This window comes from Ochlerotatus camptorhynchus, unplaced genomic scaffold (assembly GCF_037179485.1).
Source record: "Ochlerotatus camptorhynchus isolate MF236.1 unplaced genomic scaffold, CSIRO-AGI_Acam_v1.1 ptg000085l, whole genome shotgun sequence".
In the NCBI taxonomy this organism is placed as follows: domain Eukaryota; kingdom Metazoa; phylum Arthropoda; class Insecta; order Diptera; family Culicidae; genus Ochlerotatus; species Ochlerotatus camptorhynchus.
This window is the reverse complement of record NW_027040575.1, coordinates 3,271,430-3,286,064: the sequence shown is the minus strand read 5'-3', so window position 1 is coordinate 3,286,064 and position 14,635 is coordinate 3,271,430. Positions and strand designations below refer to the sequence as shown.

The window sequence follows — 14,635 nt, the reverse complement described above, 5'->3', positions numbered from 1 at the left end:
GTCTGTCTGTCTGTCTGTCTGTCTGTCTGTCTGTCTGTCTGTCTGTCTGTCTGTCTGTCTGTCTGTCTGTCTGTCTGTCTGTCTGTCTGTCTGTCTGTCTGTCTGTCTGTCTGTCTGTCTGTCTGTCTGTCTGTCTGTCTGTCTGTCTGTCTGTCTGTCTGTCTGTCTGTCTGTCTGTCTGTCTGTCTGTCTGTCTGTCTGTCTGTCTGTCTGTCTGTCTGTCTGTCTGTCTGTCTGTCTGTCTGTCTGTCTGTCTGTCTGTCTGTCTGTCTGTCTGTCTGTCTGTCTGTCTGTCTGTCTGTCTGTCTGTCTGTCTGTCTGTCTGTCTGTCTGTCTGTCTGTCTGTCTGTCTGTCTGTCTGTCTGTCTGTCTGTCTGTCTGTCTGTCTGTCTGTCTGTCTGTCTGTCTGTCTGTCTGTCTGTCTGTCTGTCTGTCTGTCTGTCTGTCTGTCTGTCTGTCTGTCTGTCTGTCTGTCTGTCTGTCTGTCTGTCTGTCTGTCTGTCTGTCTGTCTGTCTGTCTGTCTGTCTGTCTGTCTGTCTGTCTGTCTGTCTGTCTGTCTGTCTGTCTGTCTGTCTGTCTGTCTGTCTGTCTGTCTGTCTGTCTGTCTGTCTGTCTGTCTGTCTGTCTGTCTGTCTGTCTGTCTGTCTGTCTGTCTGTCTGTCTGTCTGTCTGTCTGTCTGTCTGTCTGTCTGTCTGTCTGTCTGTCTGTCTGTCTGTCTGTCTGTCTGTCTGTCTGTCTGTCTGTCTGTCTGTCTGTCTGTCTGTCTGTCTGTCTGTCTGTCTGTCTGTCTGTCTGTCTGTCTGTCTGTCTGTCTGTCTGTCTGTCTGTCTGTCTGTCTGTCTGTCTGTCTGTCTGTCTGTCTGTCTGTCTGTCTGTCTGTCTGTCTGTCTGTCTGTCTGTCTGTCTGTCTGTCTGTCTGTCTGTCTGTCTGTCTGTCTGTCTGTCTGTCTGTCTGTCTGTCTGTCTGTCTGTCTGTCTGTCTGTCTGTCTGTCTGTCTGTCTGTCTGTCTGTCTGTCTGTCTGTCTGTCTGTCTGTCTGTCTGTCTGTCTGTCTGTCTGTCTGTCTGTCTGTCTGTCTGTCTGTCTGTCTGTCTGTCTGTCTGTCTGTCTGTCTGTCTGTCTGTCTGTCTGTCTGTCTGTCTGTCTGTCTGTCTGTCTGTCTGTCTGTCTGTCTGTCTGTCTGTCTGTCTGTCTGTCTGTCTGTCTGTCTGTCTGTCTGTCTGTCTGTCTGTCTGTCTGTCTGTCTGTCTGTCTGTCTGTCTGTCTGTCTGTCTGTCTGTCTGTCTGTCTGTCTGTCTGTCTGTCTGTCTGTCTGTCTGTCTGTCTGTCTGTCTGTCTGTCTGTCTGTCTGTCTGTCTGTCTGTCTGTCTGTCTGTCTGTCTGTCTGTCTGTCTGTCTGTCTGTCTGTCTGTCTGTCTGTCTGTCTGTCTGTCTGTCTGTCTGTCTGTCTGTCTGTCTGTCTGTCTGTCTGTCTGTCTGTCTGTATTTTCAATATCACGCACTCATACCTGAAAGTCCCTTAGATAAGGGGGGGAGTTTAAGAGATGAACTAGCCTATGGCTAAAAATCTCTATAATAAAGTAAAAAAAAAAAAAAAAAAACCTTAGGTAAGGGGGGGGGGGGCTATGTACAATATACATAATTAATTGACGCATAAATTCAAGCTAATATTGAATCCCGAGCAAGGTCGGGCACACTCAGCTAGTATGATATAAAATTGAATGATTCCAAGTAATATTACAAGTTTTATAAAGATTTAAAGGATCCTTCAAGACAAATTTGGTACTTGGGATGGGTATATATGATCTTTTCCGGGTGTGATTTGGAAAATTCAAATTCCCGGTTTTTTCCCGGATTTCCTGTTTTTCCCGGTTAGGCGGACACCCTGAAAGTGTGTACGGTTGAAAATATTTCATACACATACAGTTCATCCTTCCCCATTTGAACCATGACCAGCTTAGTAATGGAACAAACTATTTTGCTTATTACAGCGCTCCTAATGGACGTTTTCGGAAGCTTTTGACGTCTATTAGTTGATAACAACAATAACAATAACAGTATATTTTTTCAAATCGTAACAGTCACCATGCAAGAGGAACGTAGAAAAAAAAATCGTGTACGGTCACCTGGAAAATTCCTCGAGGTCTTCGACCAAACTGGCTAAAGATTTAAATTTTCCTAGAAGCACCTTATGGCATGTGCTCAAAACGAACAGGGAAATCTTGACGACTAATCGGAAGCTTCAAAATAAACGCCGGAGTGGAACTGCCAACCGTCAGCTCCATGGAATGGTCGTGAGGTTCATCAGAAGCAACCCAGATATGTCCGATCATGATTTGAGTAAAAAGTATGATTCCGCCCGTAGTACACTGCAGCGAATCCGCTACCACGAAGACTTATAGGCATACCGCGCCAGAAGGCAACCAAATCGATCACTCATGCAGAATACCGTAGCTAGAACCCGTGCTCGGTTCATTTTTTTTTTTTTTTGTTAATTACTTTATTCGTACAGGCTCAATCGAATAAACTTTACAGAGCCAAGTTATCATTTTCTTTATACATTATAAATGTCTTAAATCTAAAATTAAAGGATTTGAACCGATTACTCGCGGTCTTCTAGAGGTTAGTGGATGACAATTGTTTGGATAGGGAGAGGGAAAAGGAGATATGGAATATGATTTATGATTTAAAAATTTCACTATTTCTAAAACATATACTTAATCCTATCGACGTTATATCAACTCTGTAATTATACAATTATTACAGAAACAAATCTACAAAAAAAAACACACACACACACATACAAAATACAAACTAAACACAAGGTTAATCAAACTTACAATCTATGGTTAATATTCTTCAAGAAAACATATATGAGTTGCATAAACTCCAGATCGCGTCTACCCAAAATAACGGTTCAAATTTGTTTTTGCGAATAAATTGGCACGCAAATATATGATCTGGCAGGAAATTTGCAGCTGCGGCCAGAAGACAAAGGTTTTCGTCACTGAGAAAATGATGAACTTGAAGGTTTACAAAATCGAGAGTCTCTAGGAGCGAATTCTGGGGGCATTTTGGCCGAATCTTGCCACTTGTCACTACAGTATAGGGGATATGTACAGTGTAAATAAAACCAACCGACATTTTGATTTTTCACATGCTTAAATATTTTTGAAATTCGGATTTTGATGCCATTCGTAATTATAGCATGCTATAGTCCATATAGACATATTAAAAAAAATTCTGTACGTACATCAATAATTGTGATTTTTTTTTAAGTATGCCATTCAAGCTTGCTTGAAATGGATAATGTGATTGGAACCAAGTCGATAGGTTATATCGTTGTCGAGAAATTGTTAAAAACGTACCGTATAACGCGACAACAATAGTACAATGACAACGGAGTCCAGTTTGTTTCTAAAACACTCAATCCGCCCAATTGTCCCCAATTATGAAGAGGAAACTGAAGGTAAAAGGTACAGTCAGAAAAACGCCAGCTCCGATTAAACATTGGTGGAATAAAATCGCCAACACAGTGGACGAGCCGTTGTGCGCCGCTTGATGGGTCATATTAAGGGAAAAGGTCGAGAATTCCTTCGAAACCGCGAAGAATAATTCGTTTAGTATTTTTATCTTAAAATATAAGGAATAGTATGCACTTGAGTGGAAACCATTTTCAAATCCGTTAATTCAAACACGAAATAGACCAAAATATTCCAATACTCAGTGAGCCATGCTTCATGTAAAAGGATTCAATTCTTCAGCGAAAAAACTAAAACTAATTCAACGTCAGAGAAGAGCAATGAGACAGAAAAATAATGCTTTCTTGCATTACATTTCCATCATTCTTGACCAGCGAGAAAATATAAAATTGCCCTTGATCCTCTAGCTTCTTTACGCCAGTAGTGGGACATGTGTTTGATACTATACAATTTTTTTCAACCAAGCAACACCCTTTTGCCATACCATAAAGGCTAATGAAATTGCCTCACTACCACTATTTTTATAGTGGAAAACATGACAGTTCTATATTTAAACCAAACAATTCATTTACATAATGTATCATGCAAACTTCATATTAAGATTATAACTTTCTCCTTGTAAGACAAGACATCGATTTTGCCTAATGCCATCGACATCCGGCAAAAGTGGAACAATGTCTACAAGTAGACACAAGATCGTCTCCGCAAGCTGAGGTCGCATTCACAGGCTTCTGTGAACGCTAACCGGTTTCAAATCGATTGTGTATCCCCTGAAGTGTCACCCGCTTGTCAAGCCGAGTAATTATTTCAACAACGTCTGACTTTTCCTTGCACCATTATCGTGTAATTATTTATTAAATCAGGTAAATGTGTCATCGGCTTGAAGATGATAGAAGATCTTAGTCGTCCACGAGTAAAAGTGAAGATTAAAATCAGAGCTTTTAATTGTTCGTTGGGAGAATGATTTATGACGTACTGGCAATGATACATATTTTAACATTTATTGTTTGCTCCCAATTGTGTTCAAATGTACAATTAACCTTCTGCATTACAAGCACAGCCCGTTTCATTTTTCTAACTGAAGAAAAGCATTATCGACCTTAATGAAATTAATAGCTTAACACCGGATGAGCGATGAGCTCGGAAAATAATCATCAAAGCAAATAGAGTCTCGCTATCCCAAGTGTCTCGTCATAAATCATCCAGCCCGGGAGCTAGTAAAACCATAAAGCGTAAATATTCTTCTCACCACCAGACGCATTAGTACCGCTGAGTATGCTCCCGACCAGTAACGTTGGCGGCAGACATACTAGTGCAATTTCTTCCGCTTTCCCATTTGGAATCTCTCGAGGTGCAGTATATTGAACTTACTCGTTCCCCCAGGGACGGCAGCCAAGGCACGGAATGAACACGGTCATTTTTTTTTCGCCAACTGGACCAGGTCGATGCTCTTTATACTTGTTGTTTACTGCCAACTCAAGTCACACAGACTATGCATCAGGACCGAAGGTGATGTACTCAATTTGATTTTTTTTCACACCGAAGTGTTGACTGCCCAGTGCTTCCCAAAGACACATTTACAGTTAACAGATCAGGTGTACAGGTTCAAGAGCAATCACTGTCATGGTTTCATTATTCGCAATTTTGTTTGGTTTGTACGAATACATTGCATGGAAGAAAACAAAGTAAGAGCATCAGGAAGAGGTTCTGAATAGCTTCGGCATTTTATTATTCAAACGAACCAGATTGAAATAATGATTCAAATGACCTGTGGCAATTAGTTGTCATAGTATGTTGAAAAATTCTTGAATTTAGGAGATAATGTTTTTCAAAATAAGAGGTGATTACTTTGAGGTTGGCCTATGGATCTAAAGGTTGTGTACACTGATAAAAATCTGCTGGTCTTCAATTTATCGTAGAACAATTCGTCATCTGGACAATACAAATGTATATTTTTGGATGCTAGTGAAACATTGTCCAATATTAGGGACACTTAGACCGACATTAGCGTTAGTTAGCGTTGTTATGATATACTTCGTAGATTGGATACTAGCGACACTCACGACTTTTTTGAAATTCTCAGTCAGACTACTTTCAGGAATAATGCTGGGGAGTAAACATTGGTTCCAATCTAAACAAGAATTCCAATAGCATGACTGTCACTATTCCCGGCCACGCCCATCTTTATAATAACTAGGGATAGGAAAGGAAATGTTAATGTATTACTTACTTAAGGAGAGGCCACCGACTTAGCGACACCCTCATAAGTGCTACGGAGTTGGAGGTTCGAGTAGGGTATTCGGTTAAGATTCGTCTCAAGTTGACGATGCATCCAAAAGAACATATTGTTTATGTGTTGCTAATTGAATCTCCAGATGGCCGACTATCGAAAGCAAATAAAGAGTCATGACGGAGAGCTTGAGGATAAATCCATGATTTTTGCTCTGTAAGCAAAACGATCACTCCAGGGTCATCGAGCATCTCACAATCCTCAGCGCTTCGGGTCAAAGTACGATTAAGTTTGCTTTAGGTAAATATATGGCTGAATTATCTATTGTTGAATGACTATTATTTACGATAATTACATGAAATAAATAAAATATAAACTACAGACAAAACGTGACTACAAAAATCCTAAAAAGATATTCTCACAAATGTATTGCACGCATTGCGTTTGCTTCAAAACTTCTAACCAATCTGCGAAACCAATCAACTGAAAGCTAATAAATGAAAAAAAATAAATGTATATTGATTATTTTACGCGAAAACGAGCAAGTAATATTGAATAAATAAAAATAATATGCTAAAATAAAAATAAATTTTATGCCAAAATTTACTAGACGATCATTACTTTATTAGTGAAAAGTTTCTAATAAGCCCTCCCAGTTCCTCTGTATACTGAACAAATCTGATACTAAAATCAGAATAGCTCAGTCTGCATGATGCAGCTGATTTCATCATGGAAGTTCTATTAACAACCAAGAATTAATCGTTTGAGGCATACTGAAGCATTATGAAGGTGATATGTTTCACTATGGGCAATCATCGTAGTTGCAAATATAAAGAGGCGCAGCTACAAAGCAAGACCATGCTGGAGGTGGCTGGGCTCGATTCCCGGTCCGGTCTAGGAATTTTTCGGGTTGGAAAATTTATCGATTTTCCTCGGCATAGAGTATGATTGTACTTGACACAAGATTATAATAATGTAAAAATGGAACAGGCATCCAAAGCTCTTAATTAATAACTGTGGAAGTGCACCTAGTACACTAAGTTGAGAGCACGCAATAAGCTTATATGCGATATACAATAAGCTTGAAATGCGAGGAAGAAGAAGATACACTGATGACTACTGCTCAAAATGACTACGTAGTATCGCTTAATTATATTTTTTTCAAAAGTATGATTTTCTATTGAAAGGAAGGCTGAAAATGTGATGTAAGAAAATTGGTGGCCTAGTCTGTAGTAGGGTCCATTGTTTGCTTACTGAGCAGAATATCGTGGATACAAACCAACCCCCTGCAATGCGATCCTGTTCTTGAAACTGCCGAAAACATCGGCAGCGCTGGTGATCCATAATATATTTAAGCTCCAACCATGTAACATTGCAGCAAATTTAATGCCTTCAAAACCATTCTTACTTTCCCGCAATTGACAATTTAAAAATGATTTAGTTGTTTTCGAATTGAAGAGCACAATTTGCGTGAATCTATACCAAACTTAATCATAGAGGAAAAGGAGGAGCTGTCAAATTAGCACCAGAGAAATTTGGCTTCACTCTAGTTGTTCGCAGATGACAGGCGTTGCAGTCCTATGGTATAAACCCACTATACATCGATATATTGATGTTAATTTCGGGCGATGGTAGTTGTCGTCGTCACTGAAGGCTAATGACAACTCGACTTAGGACTTGTTAATCATTGTTTTTTGATATAATGGGCCCGGTGGCCTAGCGGCGACCGTTTTGGTTTACTGAGCAGAAGACCGTGGGCAGGCTCCTCCACATTAAAGAACTACAAGGATGGCATCGACGATAAGCTACCCTTTACGGGACAACAGTCATTAAAAAAAAACATTGCCAAAATGAGCAAAAATTCACTTCATTTTGAATTAGTCTCAGTGTTCGTGTAACGCTATTTGTTAATGTTAATGTTTAAATACCACATTCTCGTTACATTTTGGCATTTTCAAGTCTGTTGTGAGGTTCTTAACGTTTTGTTGACTAAAAATTGTTACGCGACTTCCCATCAAATTTCAGAAAATAAAAGCTAGCGAATGTTAGTGAGTGTTTGTGAACTATTCCAATACTGGTAAGGCATTTTATGGCCATCATGACGTTTTGAATGTCATTATTTCGTTTGAAGGTACCGTAAAATGGGGTATCTTTGATATTTCCGTTAACCATGATAGTAGAAAATAATGATTAAATTTACCCTCTGCACCGTTTCCGAACTAGAAACATACCATTTTGTAGCTTAAGGTATTCTTTTGATATCGTTAGTTTGTTTTACATATTTTCCAAACATCTGAAAAAAAAAACGATTTTCTTGTTTTTCGCCTGATTGAAAAGGTACTCAAACAGTCGCGTGCCTCATTTGGTTACCTGTGCGGCTATGCACCAAACTTTGTTCGCTATAGTTTACCACCACACATTAGTTTTTGTTTTATTTTTCAATGCTTCATGAATTCGAGGGACATATTCTCAATTACTAACATTAATTACTACCTAACGTAACATTTGAAGGTCCTATCATATTGTGTAAACAAAACTTGAATGGCCCTTTTCGCGCTTCGGCTAGCAGGAGGAATTGCAAAACTTAACTAATTCTCGTTTTTATCACAAGGCTAACTCTTTCGACTGAAGTGTAATGAAGAATATCCGTCAAACAGTTCCGAAAACATTGTTTGATACAAAACAGTGTCAAAATCAAGATAAAATTAATGAAGTCCTCTTTGTAGCAAACTTGAATTAATCAACTCTTTAGTCATCAGAACAACACTATCAGAATGAACCAGGGAAAGCAGGGCGTAATTGAGATACACTGGAGTCGCTTTTTAAGTTTACACGGTTTTTTTACGCGTATTTCGGAATACACACGGTTTTTTTTTACGCAGATTTCGGAATTCACGCGGTTTTTTTTTACGCGGATTTCGGATTTTTTTTTACGCGGCTTTCAGAATTTACGCGGTTTATCGGAGTCTGGAGTCGCTTTTTACGCGGTTTTTACACGGTTTTTTTATTACGCGGATTTCGGAATTTACGCGGTTTTTTACGCGGATTCCGGAATTTACGCGACTCCAGTGTATTTACAACTTACAAGATAGTGAGAGCGAGCTTTTTCGCTCTCTTTCTCCATTACTCTCTTTGCCTGCAATCAGATATTCAAGTGCACAGCGAGAATTGCACGCTTTAGGCACCCATACATCACAAATGTTCTTCTTATTTAAACTCACACATTCAAACCGGTCTGCAAGTATGATACACGTCCAAAGCGTACTAGACTGCTGTTCCCGTGTTAATCCCGTTTGATGCGTGACTGCTGAAAATTTCAATTACAACTAGTGGTGCAAACCGCCATGTATCGTGGAAAATTTGTGATATGTTTCAAGAGGTGATAGAAGGTCAGCTTGGCTTACATCAGACATGTGACAATTCACAAACTTGCTACCCGCCACCCAAAAAAGCTCGTTTTTACGTGCGCTATTTAACGAGTTTTGTCATGGTAGTAATATCGACATGCTTAGAAATCAATACATTAAGGATTAGGCAGACCATCCGGACTGAATTTAATCATTTTTGAAGTAAACCAAGGTCGAAAATTTAATTGAACCACACTATAAAATAGTATATTCGTGGTCACATGTGGTCTGGAGTAAAGAAGTACAGCTATAATGTGACCATAAAATCTATTGAAATCTGAACGCATTTTTTTTTTAAATTATTTACACCTGTGTCGTGCACAGGTTGCACATGTGGACGCGACGCCACTGCAAACAATCACTAATAAAATGTATTTCAGATATAGCTATCACAAATTCAACGTTGTATTTTTATTGCTTATGATGTTTCTAATTATATACTCAATAAAAGTTTCATATTTCTTGAACTAAATTGATTGAAATACACGCATGATTTTCACTTTCATCGAATATTATCAAAGTATCACCAAAACAAACAAAAACTGAACTTCCGTTAAACATATTACTAACGAATCGACTCTATGATCCACAGAACTTGTTTAAAAAAAATATTTGAAAAACACTAACTATTGTAAAGAACATTTAGAATATACTTTTAAAAAAAACTATCAAAGATACCATAACGAAGTTATAATACAAATATGGAAATCATCCAAACTTTGACAAATGTACAATAGAATAAAATAAAAAGCATAGAATAAAGAGACACGAATATTTAATATTATTATCTTTAAACGAAAAATCATGATTTTAGATATAGAATATTAGTAAGATATTTGGTCTTAAAAAGAATACCTCACTAGAATAATTGTCCGACATTCCACCCTTAAGTTTTTCATGATTCCTCAATTGTTTGTGTTCCCTATTTTGGAAAAACAAAATATTTCAGTGTTGAGAAAAAATATGAACTTTTACAATTTTTGTTTTGAAAACTCGGATTCGTAAAAGATTTAAATGGAACTTTAAGACTAAAGATTTTGGACTTTAACAAACAGAATCACGGATTAAGAAAAACTAGGAAATTCAGGACAATTTCTAAGATCCCTGAATCAATGAAACGTTTAGAATGAAAAATTCTGTTCCTTCCAAATGAACACGAATAGATGATTATCCTCTTCATTACTTTCATTAGTCTGTGCATCCAACAAGAGTCAGATATTGATAACAGACGACCGAGCATTTCCTGTGCATGCAAACGCTTCCTATACAATCCTTTGTTGTCTCGTTTCGGTCATTGTACTGTGTCGAGCGTAGAAATTCACCTAGAATAAAGAGAACCTACAAAATTTTCTTATTTTTCTAACTTGTTGTCGCTGAAACCATTCAAGAAAAGGACGGTGCACGGCACACCACCATGCCATAGCAATCCATTTCAGTTAGCAGCTCGAAATGAATGGAGTGTGGGAAGAGGTTCCTCTCTAAAAATACATCAGGTGTGCATGTTCGCTTAAGAACTTTGACACAGAACGGCCAAGGCAAGCTGCGAGCAACGATAAATACACACTTATGGACAAGAATGGTGTCTTTCGGAAGCATGTGCCTCGAGTCATGTCATGCCTGGGCTGTTAATCTTCTTAACAGCATGGCACATTTCTGATTGTACACACAAATTTGGTATCGGTACGAGGGTTGAGTGAAATGCGCCCCGCTCTTTAGCTTGATGAGGTTATGGTAGGTCAAGAGTCGGTAAGTGTACAACAAATGACGAAAGTATTTCAATTTAACGATTATTTTCTAGCTATAACGTGGAAAGGTGAAAGGCAATTCATGCAACAGTTGAAAATATCTTGTCTACACGCAAACCAAAAATCTACTACAATGAATGTTAGTTCCAGTTCCTATCATCCTCTGTTCATGAACATCGCAGCAAATGTTAGAAGTTGACCTTGCAGGCGATGTAATGGTTTTTTGCCTTTTTTATTTCGTGTTCTGTCTGTGCTTTCACCTACACAAGCAAGCATTTGCCTTGATTTTTATGTATAACATGATAGAACGACGCACACCCTTGTCTCGAATCTCTCCAGCAGAAAAAGCATACGAAGTCGAGTGTGAGAGGAAATGAGCGCTTCTTGTTTGCTTTTAGGCTATCCTTTTTCAGAAGCATGGAGAGAGCAGTGAAGAAAACACAGGTCTGATAATCGCAACGTTCGTTGTTCGAGTCCAGTCGGCAACCTTTTTCCTATTTTTTTCGACATAATTAATTTACCTCACTAATACACTATACATTTTTCAATCTCCAATTTTCTTGCATTGGACCGCAGCTAGGTATATCGCATCCTCGGTTCATGCGGTCTCCACTTACATCCTCTGATGATGAATTCCCCATAATTGTAAGCCAATCTTACATCCACCGGTTGGGTGTATCATATTTTTTTTTTGAGACCATATCCAAATTTTAACTACTTCATAGCGATTATTTTCATTAAAATTTCTGGTAATTTAGTTCACTTTTCACTACAGGTAAGACAAAAACCCTAGAAGCTAATTGGTCAATCCACATTCAGAAGCCCCGATAAAGTGGTAGATGACGTACATTGCAAGGTGAAATTTAAATGTAAACTTTATATATAGGGTGTAAATTGGCTCGAAAGTTGTTCTATGGATCTAATGATTGACCCCATAATTAAAATTCTCCTATTTTTTCCATTGAAAAATGTGTCATTTGGACAGCACAAATACTCTATTCCAGAATTTTAGCATAGGCTTAATATTAAGGGTAACTAAGCCGAATTTAGGGACATCAACCATACTAAGCAGTTTAAAGGCAAATTAAATTTGACTTCCTATTTTGGCATTGTGCAAATTTAAAATTTCAAAAATATTTGATTCTCAACCTAAGAATCGTAACCCTCATTTTGGCGTTCTAGGGACCGTTTTTGTTATTTGAACTACAGTCAATATTCTATAACTCGTGTTAGTCGTGTTCCTTTAATTTTTCCACTTATCGTACTCTCCATAAATCGACATTTCCACAAGTCTATGCTCCTTTTGGTCGATGTTCTATATAGTGTTATTATATTTCTATAACTCGATATGTCAAAGGCAGAGCTTCTGCATTATTTGATTTTGAAATCAAACATACTTTGAAAACATGTTTTGAGTGCTCAGGGTAGAGGTTCCAGGTGTTTTGAGAAAAAGTCTTCTACGAGGTGTTTTGAGAAAAAGTCTTCTATCGAATAAATGTCTTCACATGTGTTCACCGCTTCTGTACAAGTTAGAGTGTGGGGGAGCAGCATTTCCAGCCCAAAACGCAAACCGGTTGGACATGAGTGTTTCCGATTTGAATGAAACATTACTCATATGTTTGATGCTACCAATGGTTGCATTTTTCATTTAAATATGATTTTTTTCTCCACAGTCTCTTTTAAAAAGGGCGTATTAAAAAAATTGAATATATTTTTTTCAAAAAATCATATCACGAAAACTATTGATCTAATCAAGATGACAACTGAAAAGAAGTAGTAGGTAGTTAAATTATCATTGAGAAAAAAAATACTTTAATAAAAGAATATTGAAATTTAAAAAGCGTGAAACGTGATAATCAAACACCTAATCATAATAAAAAAAATTATCAGTAAAACTGAAGAAATGTTCTAAAAGTTGGTAAAAGGTGTAGGCTGGTAACTTGCTTTTAAAAAATCTATATTTTTTAATTTTTTTGTTACTTCTTAAAGTTTATGCAATTGCATTATTTTTAGTTTAATGATAATTTATTTGAGTTTTGCGCATAATTTTCAATAATTTTTTATGTAAAAACTTTTTTCCTAAGTTCAGCCGTTCTCAAGTTGATGCGAATTAATAATAATAGTTATAATAATTTTCAACATTTTATACCATTTTCAAATGTTAGTCGTGATGTCCAGCAGTGAGATCTGTAGCAGTGACATGATTGTATATTATAAAACAAACAATTCATTATCAGATATGGTAGCTGTCAGACTTAACATGTTATGATTTTTTGAAAAAATGTGATTATTTTTTTTAATACGCCCTTTTTAAAAATTATGAAGGGGTCGAGACAAATTTGACACATTTTTAGCGTTTTGGGATGGAAATGCTCGGGAGAGCTTTCAAGATAAGGATTGTTTATTAAAGAATGTGGACACCTGTTTATCAATGGTTAACCCTAAACGTAACGAAAAATTGTGAATTTTCGCAGTGTGTAAAAACATTGTTTATTTTGGCAACACACCTGAAAAATAAAAAAAAAAATAAAGTGAGAAATTTCGAACGATGGGTTGGATCAGCTTTAGGGGCTGTTCATTAACTACGTAGATAGTTTTTGGGATTATTGCTCATCCCACCCCAAATCTGGGCGCAAAAAGGGGGCATCGGACCAGAAAAAGGAGCTGGCAACAGTACGCCTTTTGAAATCGCATAAATCGTGTTCCGTTCGTGAAATTGCCAAAATATTGGACATTAGCGTCGGGACTGTGCAGAATATCAAAAAACGTAACAATATCAGAACCTACAAGAAGCAAAAATCACCCAAAAGGACGGATTCACAGAAAGCTTCTTCGAAAATACGGTCACGGAACTTGTATGACGTTTTCCTTCAAAAGCCGAACCGGTGCATTTTGATAAACGACGAGACGTACGTCAAATTGGTACCAGTACACTTCCCGGGCCGTAATTTTTCAACGCTGAGCAGAGGACAGATGTGCCTGATGATGTGCGATACATCCGAGCCAAAAAATTTAGAGAAAAAAAAGGTTTTGGTGTGGCAAGTCATTTGCTCCTGTGGCTTGAAGAGTTCTTCGTATTTCACAACGGTACAATCAATGGTGAAAATTACAGAAAAGAATGCATCAAAAAACAGCTTCTACCCATCTACCGGAAGCATAGGGATCCTCCATTGTTTTGGCCGAATCTGGCATCTACTCACTAAGCTTCTGCTATGTTGGAGATGCTCAAGAAGGAAAAAGTCGATTTTGTCGAAAAATTCCAAAATCCCTCAAACTGCTGTGAGCTGCGTCCTATCGAAGGATACTGGGCAATAAGAAAGATGGCTCTGTGGACTGCTTTAAGAAAATTTGGTCTGCAGCACAACGAAAAGTTAAGAAGAAAGTTGTGCAGAATCTAATGGGCGGTATCAAGAGAAAAGTCCGAGCGTTCTTCAGAAATGAGAAGTAAACATTCAAACTCACGTGAAATCGGTCATATGTATGTTGATTTTCATTTATATAAAGTAAACTTATGAATTTGTTCGAAAATAAATATTTTCCTTTGAGAAACAGGTGTCTACTTTCATTAATGAACAGTCCTTATGTATATTTTTAAATTTATGTCATTGACATAATCATAATATCAGAAAAGAGGCATTCAGGGAGAATGCTACGACAAATACAGTAGCTTAATAAATTTACAGATTTTTTTTTTAAATTTCGGAAGTTCAAGAATCTTGAAACATTTTAAAAATTTTAGGTAACTACTAGAATTTACATTTTTTATATG

The 14,635-nt window shown here is 37.6% G+C and overlaps 1 protein-coding gene across 1 annotated transcript in view; it reads right to left on the bottom strand.

Annotated features, from left to right (window-relative positions):
- Ypel (Yippee-like) overlaps window positions 1-14,635 on the bottom strand; it is a 258,675-nt gene that overhangs the window by 170,120 nt on the left and 73,920 nt on the right. The gene's annotated exons all lie outside the window — the stretch shown is intronic.